The sequence below is a fragment of the Malania oleifera genome, chromosome 9 (assembly GCF_029873635.1).
Source record: "Malania oleifera isolate guangnan ecotype guangnan chromosome 9, ASM2987363v1, whole genome shotgun sequence".
Classification (NCBI taxonomy): domain Eukaryota; kingdom Viridiplantae; phylum Streptophyta; class Magnoliopsida; order Santalales; family Ximeniaceae; genus Malania; species Malania oleifera.
The window spans coordinates 96481208-96495211 of NC_080425.1; the positions used below are offsets into that span (position 1 = coordinate 96481208).

General features: G+C 33.9%; 1 long non-coding RNA gene across 4 annotated transcripts in view; it reads right to left on the reverse strand.

Moving 5' to 3' along the window:
• Nucleotides 1–13423: 13423 nt before the first annotated feature.
• Nucleotides 13424–14004, reverse strand: part of LOC131165077 (uncharacterized) — a 28463-nt gene continuing 27882 nt past the window's right edge. For 2 of the 4 annotated variants that reach the window (XR_009139415.1, XR_009139416.1), the window contains one exon: nt 13424–13887. This is a non-coding gene — a long non-coding RNA (uncharacterized LOC131165077). Of the gene's footprint in view, nt 13920–14004 lie in introns of all 4 variants that reach the window. The other 2 variants (XR_009139414.1, XR_009139417.1) reach the window with 1 other exon arrangement.

A 14004-nucleotide genomic window follows, 5' to 3' on the forward strand; every position in this document is an offset into this window, starting at 1 on the left:
AATATGAACACATCTCGTGGTTGAGGATGAGGTCGTTGGTATGGTCGTAGGTATGGTCGTGGTTGAAATAATCACTGACATCGACATGAGGTAACAATCCCCCAGAAGAGGGATAACCCCCAGAAGAGAGATGGCCATTAGAGGCAGGTTAATGATCAAAAACAGCAATCCAGGCATCATGAAACTGGATGTTACAGATGTAGAAAAAAAGGTCATTGGTTGTGTACCTGTCGTACGCCTAGGCACTTGGTAGATCTATACCAAGCTTCTATAAAGGAAAATAGTAGAGAAATGGAAACAATTTTTGTTGTTCCAATGGACCTTGATATTGGACCTTCCAACTCTGTATATCTTGATGTTGCTAATTTTCCTATAAATTAAGATGAAAATAATGATGTAATAGTTTAAAGTGAGCAATATATTATATTTGGTTTTAAATTCATTGTTGCTATGATCAATTATAATAATGATTTTTTAAAATATGTATTGTAGTGATTGTCCTAAAGCTTTGAGCGAGTCTAAGATGTCTATGAAAGAACTTTGTTTAGCTGACAGTGCTACAACACACACAATTCTTCAAGAGAGAAAATATTTCCACCATTTGAATATATCGTCAACAAATGTTAATATAATATCTGGGTCTACAAATTTTATTGAAGGCTTCGAAAGAGCTAATATAAAGTTATCCAATGGTATTTTATTTAAAATTGATGAAGCTTTATATTCCAGCAGATCCAGAAGAAATTTGTTAAGCTTTAAAGATTTAAGACTCAATGGATATCATATTGAAACCACAAATGAAGGCAATAAATAATTTCTTTATATTACTTTTATTGTTTCTGGGAAGAAACAAATTTTAGAAAAACTACCAACTCTATTTTCTGGATTATATTATACAAAGATTAAAGTAATAGAATCATATAATATCTTGCACCAGAAGTGCAATGACCCAAAGTTATTTACACTTTGGCATGATCGTCTTGGACATCCTGATGATGTAATGATGCGAAGAATCATTGAGAATTCACATGGTCATCCACTAAAGAATCAGAAGATTCTTTTGTCAAGTGATTTCATGTGTATTGCCTGCTCTCAAGGGAAATTAATTGTCAAACCTTCTGTTGGAGTGTCAAGGCTTGAAACAGAATCCAGGCTGTCCATTTCTTTACCCAAATCCAACGGCTGTTTTTTGTTTACTTTTGTTATAGGGGTAGTGATGTAATTGCCTGACATTAATTGTAAATGAATAAAAAAAACCACAACGGGGAGCAGGGGTGTGAGACAGCGGCGCTGGATCTGGGAGAGGCGTCTTGCAGCTTCAAGAAAAACAGCAGCACTGGGGGTTCTTGGAGATTTCTGTTTTGCAGGTTCAGAGGGCAGCCGCACCCGAGCGCAAGAGAGGATTTTCAACGGCCGTGAGCGAGAGCAGCCTTGAGAGACGGCAGCACAGAAGAGGTTTTCTTCTTCGTGTGTTTGCAGCTCCAGAACCGAGAGAGACGCTGCACCATCTTCCTCCACAGCTAGCCGCGAGTTCTTCCCAGCAGCAGGAGACTTCCCAGCCGAGCGAGCACCTGCAGGACCGAGAGGCTTCAGCAGTCGCGCGGGAGAGTGAGGCCGCACGGGAGAAGAAGCCGGCAGGAGGAGGTGCGGCGCTGGGTATCTCCAATCTCCAATAGAGATTCACGCACTGGTAAGGGAAGGTAAAGACACATGTAGATTTGATTTCTTGGGAGGGGTTTCTTGTAGGGAAATTAGGGAGAATAATAGGAAGAAACCTAGGGTTATTCGCAGGTGCGAAGGGTAGATTTCTTGGGTTGTTCTTGGGCTGATTTTCAGAAGAAATCGGTAAGACAAGAAAGGGTAAATCAGTGTGTACTTGTATTTATTTTCACCGGTTTTATATAGTATCTCTGGAGGTGAGTTTCTGCCGTGGATGTAGGCCAAGTTTTGGGCCGAACCACGTAAATGTGTTCTTGTGGATTGTGCTTGTGACATGTTTATGCGTTGCTGTATATTATTTGATGAACGTACATTTTTCTTGATCAGGCTTAGCACACACGCGTCAAAATAAATAGGTTTATGTTTAGGTGTTATTGGGGCTGATTTGGAATTAATTAAAATCTGAAAATAGAATTAGCAATCAGCTGGAATTACACGCAACACCTTCTATTTCAAAAGTAAGTCTTGAATCTCCCAATTTCTTATAAAGAATTCATAGTGATATATGCGAACTAATACATCCACCATCTGGACCATTTAGATATTTCATGGTTTTAATTGATGCATCTACTAGATGATCATATGTTTATTTGCTTTCTACTTGTAATATTGCTTTTTCTAGACTTTTATCTCAACTGATCATAGTATGAAATCATTTTTCTGATTATCCAATTAAATCAATTCGTTTGGATAATGCTGGTGAATTTACATCCTAAACATTTGATAACTGTTGCATGTCACTTGAAATAGATGTTGAACATCCTATTGTTCATACCCATACACAAAATGGTTTAGCTGAATCTTTTATTAAGAGACTTCAACTCATTGCTAGACCTATGATTATGAGAATCAAATTGCCCCTATCTATTTGGGGACATGTTATTCTTCATGTTGCATGTTTAGTCTGTATAAGGCCAACTGTTTACAATAATCTTTCACCCATGCAATTAGTTTTTGGGTAACAACCTGATATTTCTTATTCTAGAACTTTTGGTTGTACCATATATGTTCCTATTGCCCCTCCTTAAAGAACTAAAATGGGTCATCAACGTAAGCTCAGTATCTATGTTGGTTTTGATTCTCCTTCTATTATTAGATATCTTGAACCTTTAACGGGTGATTTGTTTAAAACATGGTTTCAAGATTGTCATTTTGATGAAACAGTGTTCCCTATATTAGGGGGAGAAAAATCAGTGCCTGAAGCACGAGATGAAATCATGTGGAATATCATGAGCTTATCTCATTTAGATACCGGCACAAATCAAAGTGAATGTGAAGTTCAAAAGATTGTACATTTGCAAGGGATTGCTAATCAGTTACCAGATTCTTTTACAGATACCAAGGCAATACTAAAATCTCATATACCTGCTGCAAATATTCCAGCACATATTGATGTCCATGAAGGACAACATCCAGCTAATAAATCTAAGCCGCAAGTTAAATGTGGAAGGCCTGTTAGTGCAAAAGATAAAACTCCCAAAATGAGAAAATTGAAATTTGTAAACACTTCAGAAGAGGTTACAGAGGTAAATAATCCAATCAATATTCACAAACCCATTTCTCTTGAAAATAATATTCCTATTATAGAATCTCTTGAAAAGAAATCTCCTCCTAAAGAGGAACCTCCTGAAGAGGAATCTTCTGAAGAGAGAACTCTTGAAAAGACATCCCTTGAAAAGGGATAGGTACCTGGAAGTAATAATGAGATATCAATATGTTAGCCTAACATGGCTTTTGAATCTTGTTTTGATGATAAAAAATAAAGGTTAATTTAACAAAGTGTTGTTTAAGTGATGATATTTCAGGAAACCTTGTATGACAAAGTTCAAAAGGATCAAAGAAATGAAAGTTCAAGATCACAAGTACCATAAAGTCATACTCCATCAATAAAGTGATCAAAAGAAAGCTCAAAATGACCAAGATGTTCAAAACACGTGTGTTGGAAGTCCTAACTTGGGAGTATATAGTCTAGAGGGGGGGTGAATAGACTCTTTTCACGGAATATGTATTTTTCTACAAAATAAAAACTCTTGGTAAGATACAAGAAATTATATCGCAATATAAATATAAATCATGCACAAGATATAAAATAAAGAGTGTAAGGGAGAGAAAAAATAACACTGGTATTTTTACGTGGTTCGGCATCAAGCCTACGTCCACGCCTTATGTAAAGACCCGGAAATTTAAAAGGATTAAAATGATTTGGAAAAAAAATAAAAAATAAATTAAATTAAGATAAATTAAATAATTAAATAATTAGTTATTAAATTAAATATTTTTACATTGGATTTAAAAAAAAAAAAACTAATTGAAATAAGAGAAATATATTCTTTCTGTCATTTACTTTATATATATATATATATATATATATATATATATATATATATATATATATATATATAAAGTAATTGACAGAAAGAAGAGATAAGAAGAAAGAAGAACGAAGAAGAAGAAGAAGAAGAAGAAAGAAGAACTGGCATGCTCCCCCCCCCCCACCTCTGCAAATCTTCAGCGAGCCGCAGCCACCTCCGTCTGCGTCTCTCTCCTTCTCTCAATTTCTTGGCGAATTTGTGATGGATCGGGAAACGGAAGGTGCCGTTGGAATCCTGGTTCTGCTGCCGACATTTCTACTAGAGCAGATTTTTCATGGGAACGGCTTAGGTACTGCTCCTGGGGAAAGGTAATTTTTCCCCATTTTCTCAATTTTTCTGTTAATATGTGGTTAAATCGACGAACAGACACCACCATGGGGTCCTAGTCGTCGTTATCGTCATTTTGACGTAGGTAATTTTTCAATTGGGATTTTCTAGGCCCTACTCCAAAGCTAGAGTGGGATTTAAAAAATTTGGCAATTTGGCTAAATTTAAGGGTATTATTATTTATTTAGGAATTATGGCCCTAGGAAATATTTAAATAATATTTTATTCAGGAATAATTTATTGGAAATAGGAATTTAATTTCAGGATCCGGGTGAGCGCCGCAGGTATTTTTCGGAGTCCCTGTTGGCGTAGTTCAAGAAACCAGGTAAGGGAAAAAATATATATTAAATCAGAATTTTTATGAATTTAATGAAAAAATAAATTGTGTTATATGTACGTGTGTATGTTTCAGTATAGGTAAAATGCCAACTGTTTAAATCATATTTTTTTTGAGTTTAGGACTGTTTATTATATATGTATATGTGAAAATGAACTGATGAAAGTAGGAAATATTTTCAGGATAATTAAGTAAGAAATGAAAGGTATTTTCAGTATATAAACATTAAATGTTGGTTGGCTTATTTTATAGGTAGTGTATGAATTTTATTATTAAATTGTGTGACATGAGTAAAATAAAATTTTGTATGGAATTATGTTATATATATACGAGATGCAAGTTATACAGAAAATGAAATGAGCATGAAAATGATATATGAAATATGTTGCATGTGAGTGTTAATACAATCATGGAAACAATCACGGCTGAAAAATGCCAATCACAACCGAAAGGACGTCGAAGCTAACCAATCATAGCTGAAAAGATGCCAACCACGGCTAAAAAGATGCCGAAGCTAACCAACCATGGCTGGAAAGATGTTGGTATTTATGAATTAAAATAAAAATGAGTATGAAATGAAAATGAAATGAAAAGGGAAACGAATGGAATGGAAATGAAATGTGAAATGTGAACAATGTAAAATGGGAAAGAGTTACTTAAAGTGAAATGCAATGCAATGTTAAGCCATGAATATGAACAAATGTGTATGATTGTATAATGACAGAAAAGAACGATGTATTATGATAATAGAAGTATGTATGTAGGTAAAACATGTTACGGTTGGGCGAAACATACCTTTCGCCTGAGGGCTTGTTGAGTAAGGCGAGTGCACTAGTAGCTTCAGATGTGGCAGTAACTACATAACGTACTAGGGTAGAGGGAACTTATTTGTATGGGCGCATAGATTTCTCTATCCTTAGGGCCTTTTCCGGTAAGCTATTGTTGAACGGTGTAAGTACGAGATTAATTTATCACTTGAGGGCTTACTGAGTAAGGTGAGTGCCCTGGTATGCTTTAACTGCGACCTTTGGGTTGCCTAAGTATCAGAGCAGAGGGGTGCTACTTGTATAGGCAGGTAATCACCCCTATCATCGGGTAATCTCGTGGGTTAAACTTTTGCATGTGTTTGATTAAGATCAGGGAATGATTTCAGAAATTCTGTTAACAATTTTCAAATTTTAAATAATATGTCATATATAAACTCATGTTGGCCACACACTGTTTTAATATATGGTTTCTTCCCTTACTGAGATGTGTCTCACCCGAATTTGAATTCATTTTTTCAGGATTTCTTAGGATCGAGCTTTGAGAGCTCGAGATTTTATAACATTTTTTTGGAAGATATAAGAAAAAGGGTATATTTTTATGTTAATTTTGATATATATATATTTTATGTTTTATGTCTTTATGTTTTAAGTCAGTTATGAAAGCATAGTTGTGAAACATACTGGTATTAGTGGATAATGTTTTGGAGACATGTATATATTTAAATACTGGTGGATGATTAATTTATTATGGTTGGTAGTTAGAATTAGTAAACTCTGGTATTATGTTATATGGAGATTATGATTATGTTTTCCACTGCATGTATAATGGATTGTGGATTATCAGGTATAATGCGCCGAACCCGGGATTAAGGGTTCCGGTTGTTACACCTTAGCACCAAGTCAAGGATTCCACAATCCACTATAATCGCTCCTTCCGCAGCGGAGCAAGCCTTACAAACTTAGGAACAAATCCCTACTGCTCACAAAGAGTCTTTACTGATTCGGTTCACAAAGAACCTTACAACTTGGTTCACAAAGAACCTTTCTCAAGAGATTGGAAATACAATTTAATGCTCCTTAAATGAGTCAATATGAAACACAACCAAATCCTCACTTTATTCTCTCAAGGAATGAATCTTACAAGATAAGTGAGCAAGAGAGGATTGGGCACTTGTGAAGAATAACTAAAATGTAAAGTGCAAAGTGCAAAGTGCTTAGGTTTTGGATAAAATGATATTTTTCACAAATATGATAAAAAAATGTTCAAAACCATGTTAATACAAGTCTAAAAGCTTGTATTTATAGCCCAAGAACCTTAGGAGCCGTTAATTAGCAATTGGGAGGAAGAAAAAATATTTTATTTGGCAAACTAGCCGTTTTTCGCCCTTTGAATTTGTCGACGAAATCTGAATTTCGTCGACGAGGTCCCTGAATCAGAAAAAGTCACCAAAATTAAAGTTGTGGTATTTTGTCTTAGCTTTCCAGGGACACCAAGATCGTCTCATTTTAACTTTTTTAGAAAAAGTTATGCCCAAAATACCGTAAGGTGTTCAGGACTCAAGACTGCACTACGACAGTGACGATTACTTTATTTCTCCTTGTCAAAAAGTGTTTTAATGACTCAAAACATTCTTGGACAAAATTATATGAAATATATTAAGTCTAATGAAGATTAAAACTTATCCAAATGAGTTTCATTTTGAATATAAGATATTTTAATTAATAAAACACGTTTGAAAACTCATTTTGATATCTTATATGCTTAGTATGTCCTTTTGTAAATATACTTGACTTTCTTTGAACCTTTAGGACATTAAACTTGTTTTAACACAATCGGGACTAAATATAAAAATGTTTTTAAAACTAGGATGTTAAAAACTTATCCCTTTGAAAACATATTTGAGTTTTTGGATTCATTTGACAAACTCTTATTTTAACTTAGAAAGCCATGAAAGGTGAGTTTGTGTTTATGTCTTTAGTGCAAGCCTATGAACTCATGTGTCCTAGTATGCTTATGCAATGGCTCAACTCTTACTCAAAAATCATGCAAGATACACACTGTAAGAGTTATAATACGCACTCACTCACACAACCCTTATTACAATTAATTTATACACAATAAAAACTCCGGGATGTGCTTTGGTGCTTCTGAGTCAGTGTCCTTCTGATCTTTTCAATTTGATGTCTACTAGGTCCGATCTTTGCTTCTGATTTGGTACCTCTGTGTATCTGACACTTTGTACCTATACTAGATAAGATCTGTAAGGATGGAAAATACTAGAAACAACAAATAGGTTAATATCATCAAAACATATAAACCAAGATAGTGTAGCTGACAGGGCTAGCAACGTGGAAGCTTAAAGAGGACTCAAGCTCAGACAAAGATGACTCAAAGTAAAGAAATACACGAAGACTTCAAGCTTAGAGAGTTTTTAAGTCTTTAGGAAGTCTTATGTAAGTACTTCATTATAAATATCATTTTGAATGCTTTGAAGTTCATTGGGGGTTGATATGGACTTAGAGACCTTGTTTTGAAAATCCTGAAAAATGCTTTTAAAATGTATCAAAGTAAGATGGCTAAGGATTTTGGAAACTAAACTCAAAAAACAGTTTTTATAATGTTCAGGCAACTGAACTTTAAACTTCAGGCGACTAAAGATTTTTCTAAACAAATTTTGAATAGGAAGTAAAGGTCCAGGCGACTGACCCCTGAAACCTCAGGCGCCTGACCCTGTTTTAAACTGAAATTTACATTGTGTTCAGAAGGTTCAGGCGACTGACCCTCGTTAACGACTATTATTTTTAAAAGTTTTTAAATTCAAATTTATGTTGCTTGTGCCCCTAACTTCGTATAAACTTGGGAAACACTCCAAGTAATTTGGGCAACACTAATTAAACACTTTTTGAGCCTATAAATACATGGTTTCTCAAATCAAATTAGTACCAAGAACTGAAAATCAATTTTCAAGTCATATTGCTCACTCTCTCTCAAAGCTCTCTTGCTCACATATTTATACTAAGAATTTCTGAGATATACTAAGTCTCTTATCATTCTTCTTTGAGTTCAAACTTTTGAGTTACTGATTCATATCAAGAGAAGAATTCCAGCGATACGTTCTTAAGCTTCAAAACTCATTCTCTTTGATATTTACTTTGAAGTATATTAGTGCTATAAATTGTACTAACAAGCTCTATCTGAGAGCATATATTGTACACAAGAATCTTTCTTATTTCCTTGTTTTCTTTGACGGTTCAAGTTTATTGGATCGTTGTACCAAGTGTGGGGTATCGCTTGGAGAGGGAATTCCACCCTAAAGAAGGGATTGTAATGGTTTGTTCCACCAGCAAAGGAATGCTATAGTGGAATCCTTAGGCAGTCTTACCTAAGGCGAGGCCGTAGGCTGAGTATAAGTCGAACCTCGTAAAAAACTCAGTCTCACTCTCTACCTTTTCTCTTTAATTTTTTTGCATTTATAAATTGTGTGGTTGTGTGTTCAAGTGCAAGAAGCTGAAAGTTTGAGATTGAGAAAACTTTTAATTTAAGAAAGTACGTTGATTAATCTTTTGCAAAAACCTTAAAGGGAGTACGTTGATTAATCATTTGCGGAAATCTTGGTTAAAATAAGTGCACAAATTTTCCTTCACACAGGGCTATATTTAAAACTCTAAGTTGAGTTTTTGCAAACGTTGATCAAGGAAGTGCTGCAGCTCTTACAATTGGTTAAGTATCTTGTGTTTTGATTGATTGATTGAATTATTCAAAAGCTGAGAGTATTATATTTTGAATCATTAGTTTGTGTTGATTGAATCAAAATCTTTGGTTGGGTGTTAATTGACATTGTTGCAAGATCAATTTACTCATTTTTAAAGTTTTAAAAGTGAAAATTGATTTTAGCTTATATTGTAATTCAAATCATCCTTGTTTGCATACTTAACATACAATAAGTTGTGAATCCATAAAAATAGTTAAAAGAAACTTTTAAAACCCAATTCACCCCCCCCCCCTCTTGGGACTAAACCTTAGTTTTCACAATACATTATACAGGAGAAATGTGGGATAGAAATAAAGTTGCTGTCAACAACACATTTGCATATGCAGTAATTACTGACATTACCAGAAGTAATGAGGATCCTAAACCTAAATCTGTTAATGAATGTCAATATAGAAGTGATTGACCAAAATGGAAAGAGGCTATCACAACTGAAATAAACTCTCTATTAAAAAGAGAAGTTTTTGGACCTATAGTCCAAACACCAGAAGATGTTCAACCCATTGGATACAAATGGGTATTTGTGTGCAAGCGAAATGAAAATAATGAAATTATTCGATATAAAGCAAGGCTTGTGGCACAAGGTTTCTTGCAGAAACCCGAAATTAATTATGAGGTGACATATTCTCTAGTAATGGATGGAATCACTTTCAGATTCTTAATTGGGCTAACAGTCACTAAATGACTGAGCATACGTCTTATGGACGTAATAACAACATACGTATATGGATTGTTGGACAATGAAATTTATATGAAAATCCCCGAAAGATTTGAATTGCTTGAAATAAAACTCAAAAATTTATATTCAGTCAAACTCCAACGTTTCTTATATGGATTAAAGCAATCTGGATGCATGTGGTATAATCGATTAAGTGAGTATCTTGTAAAAGAAGGATTCATAAATGATCCAATTTGTCCATGCGTCTTTATTAAAAATTAGAATCCAGATTTGCTATAATTGATGTTTATGTTGATGATTTGAATTTAGTCGGGACTCCAAAAGAGCTCACTAAAGTTGCTAATTATTTAATGGCGGAATTTGAGATGAAAGATTTAGGAAAGACAAATATTGTCTTGGCCTACAGATTGAACATGTAAATGACAGAATTCTTGTTCATCAATCTAAATATACTGAAAAGGTATTAAGACAATTCTATATAGATAAATTTCATCCTTTGGGATCTCCAATGATGGCGTGATCACTTGATGTTAAGAAACATCCATTTCGACCTCATGATGAGGGGGAGGAATTACTTGGTTTTGAAATACCATATTTTAGTGCTATTGGCTTTTTAATGTATCTGACCAATTGTACAAGACCCAACACTGCATTTGCTATGAATCCTCTAGCAATAGCTCTGCTCTTACTCGACGACACTGGAATGGAATTAAATACATTTTACGCTATTTGATAGGTACTTCTGATTTGGATCTATTATACTCATTTGATTCCAAATCTCAACTAATAGGATATGCAGATTCTAGATATTTATCTGATCCTCATAATGCTAAATCTCAAACTGGGTATGTATTTCTTTACGGAAAAACTGCTACATCTTGAAAATCAGTGAAGTAGACGATTACAGTAACATTCTCCAATCATTCTGAAATAATAGCTATACATGAAGCTAGTAGAGAATGCATATGACTCATATCAATTATTTCTCATATCCAAGCAAATTGTGGTCTTCAATAAATTAAAGATATTCCAACAGTTTTATATGAAGACAACATTGCATGTATAGCTCAATTGAGAGGAAGATACATAAAGAGCCACAGAACAAAACATATCTCTCCAAAATTCTTCTATGCACATGAACTTCAAAAAAATGGTGATATAGATGTACAACATATCCGATCAAGTGATAATCTAGCAGATTTATTCATCAAAGCTTTGTCAACTACAACATTCAAGAAATTGGTCCATCTAATTGGAATGAGACATCTTAAAGATCTTAGCAGGATAAGTTAACATATGGGTGACATCCAAGGGGGAGTGCGGTGAAATAAATGGTGGATGTCCCCATCCCTAGAATAAATACCTCCAACTACTCCCATCACTCTTGCTCAATCAATCATCCACCTCTTCCATTTCCGTTGAATGATGAAGCAAAGACAAAATAAATATTATCCTCACATGCTCCTTCTGCGACTATAAAAGGAGGTACAATTGAGGGGAGGAGTGTGCCCAGAAATCAAAGGAAAATTAGACTAAGAAGAAGGTAAACTCAAACAGAAAGAGGAGAAGCAGAAGAGAAAAGAGAAAGTGAGATATTTTGTATAAGGTGAGGAAGTGAGATATTTGTACAAAGTCAAATACATATTGTAATTCCTTTTAACATAGTAGAGTTTGATCCCATCCACCAGTGGAGTAGGTATATTTGAACCACGTAAAATCATGATCTCTTCTCCATTCATTTTATTGTTAATTATCTACATTTTTTTATAACACGTTATGACTCTAACCTATTGACATGTTTATTTAATTTTCTAAGCAACTGACATATATATATATATATATATATATATATATATATACAAGAAAGGAGCGGGTCAACCTTTAGGGCCCAACTGATATTGTCCGCTTTGGGCTTCAGGCCCTCACGGTTTTAAAACGCGTGAGATAGGGGAGAGGACCAACCATCTTAAATGGCGGAACTCTCCCGACCTCCCAGTCGATGTGGGATTGCTTTCACAACACTCCCCCTCAATCCCACATGCGAGGTCTTCAGGAGCTGCATGGGCCACCAAGAAAGGAGTGGGTCAGCCTTCAAGGCCCAACTGATATTGTTCGCTTTGGGCCTCAGGCCCTCACGATTTTAAAACGCATCAGATAGGGGAGAGACCAACCATCTTAAATGACGGAACTCTCCTAACCTCCTAGCCGATGTGGGATTGCTTTCACAACAATTATTAAATAAAAATATTGAGTTTTCTATTATTAATTTTATAACATGAGAAAATTTGAGGATTCATTTAATTGCAAAAAACAGATTTTATTTATTTTCAAAAAAAAAATATAAAAAGGTAGAAAATAAGTCTCTTTAGCAGTGTTAAATAGTTTTCTATTTTTTGTTTCTAGATATCTAATTAATTTCAAAAAAGATAGCTTGTTTTCTAATTTTTCAAAAACGATATAAAGAGAAGAAGTAAAATCTGAATTCTATACTCATAAGATAAGAAGTAAAAAAATCTAGAAAATAATAAAGATGCTTTATGACTTTCCTGTATAAATTTAGAAAATTAAAAAATAAAATAGCATTTATTATTATTATTTTATTTCCACAAGTGAATAATGTCAAAAAAAAATTTATTTTTATACAAATGTTATAAAATTTAAAAATTAGTTAACCCTTTCATACTTGATAGCCATGGGAACAGAGAATGCTCATGCTCCACGGATTTTGAGTGATAATTGAAATAAAATAAATTAAAAAATAAATATTTAAAGAAAAAATTTATTTTAGGGATCAGGTTGATTATGGTGTATTTTTAAAATATTTATGGATAATTATAGTGATATTTTTGAAATATTTATGGATAGTTATAGAAACTTTTTCAATATTCATCGGTAATTATAAAAATGTTTTTAAAAAGTTGAAAACTAGATCAAAAAAAGAGAAATTCCCTTTATAATAGTACAAATTTAAAATTTTAAAATAAATTAAAAATTATTTTTGACAACTAAATGGATGTGAATATTTTCAAAAATTTTAAAAGCAATGAATTTGAGGAGTCTTGTTTTAAGGGGGTTTGTGGAATTCTTGGAACCCCGTCCTTGAAACTTCTAAAATTTCAAAGGAAATTAATGTGTTTTTGCCGAACCTCAAACGTCTTGTATCATTTTTTTTTTTTTTTAACAAAAAATTATATAATTTGATGATAGGTAATCAAAGCACGTAATCATATATTGAAATATTAAATTAAATTCCAATCAAATGCAAGAAATAATTATGTGGAATGAACCCATTAATGCTGGGAGTTAAAATTATAAGTGTCCCTTAGACAATGAGTAATAAATTGTTAAAAATAATTTCAACTTTTCATTCATTCTTCGTATAAATATTAATTTTTCTTTCTGAACCCTGTGTTTAATTGTAAGAGTATTTGTTGCCTATACCATACTCATGATATAATTAGCTTGCATGGATTTAATATATAAACCTTGTAGTTTTAATAGTCCGTAAATTTATACTAAAATTAATCCAAATTTACTCAAATCCAAACGAACACCTGAAAGCAGTATTAAAAGACACTCAACTACTCATCCAGTTGATTAAAAATATTAATTTATATTCATTAATATTTTCCTTCCGTCCATTTTCCATGATCGATCTACGTCTCTCCTCCACCATAAACAGGCCACCCCTCATCTATCCACTTGGAATTGGATGCAGAAAGCTTTCTCCAAGGCAATCAACTCAGTTTTCATGGTGGATGGGGCCTCACAATCACGAAATCATTTTCATTATCATGGCTTTTCTGTGGACAAAGTACTGGCTAGTATAGCGAGGGGGTTCATCACTGCGAGTGCCAGCCTGAGCCCCAGTGCCCATGGGTGGAAATCGTGTCATCCTTAGTGGGCATGATCTTATCTGTACCAGGAATCCATTTGAATCATAGGAATCTAAAAATCAGGCAGAAACAGCCACAACAATATATCAAATCGTAAGTATTGATGCCTGCCCAGAAAATTACAAGCATGTCATCGC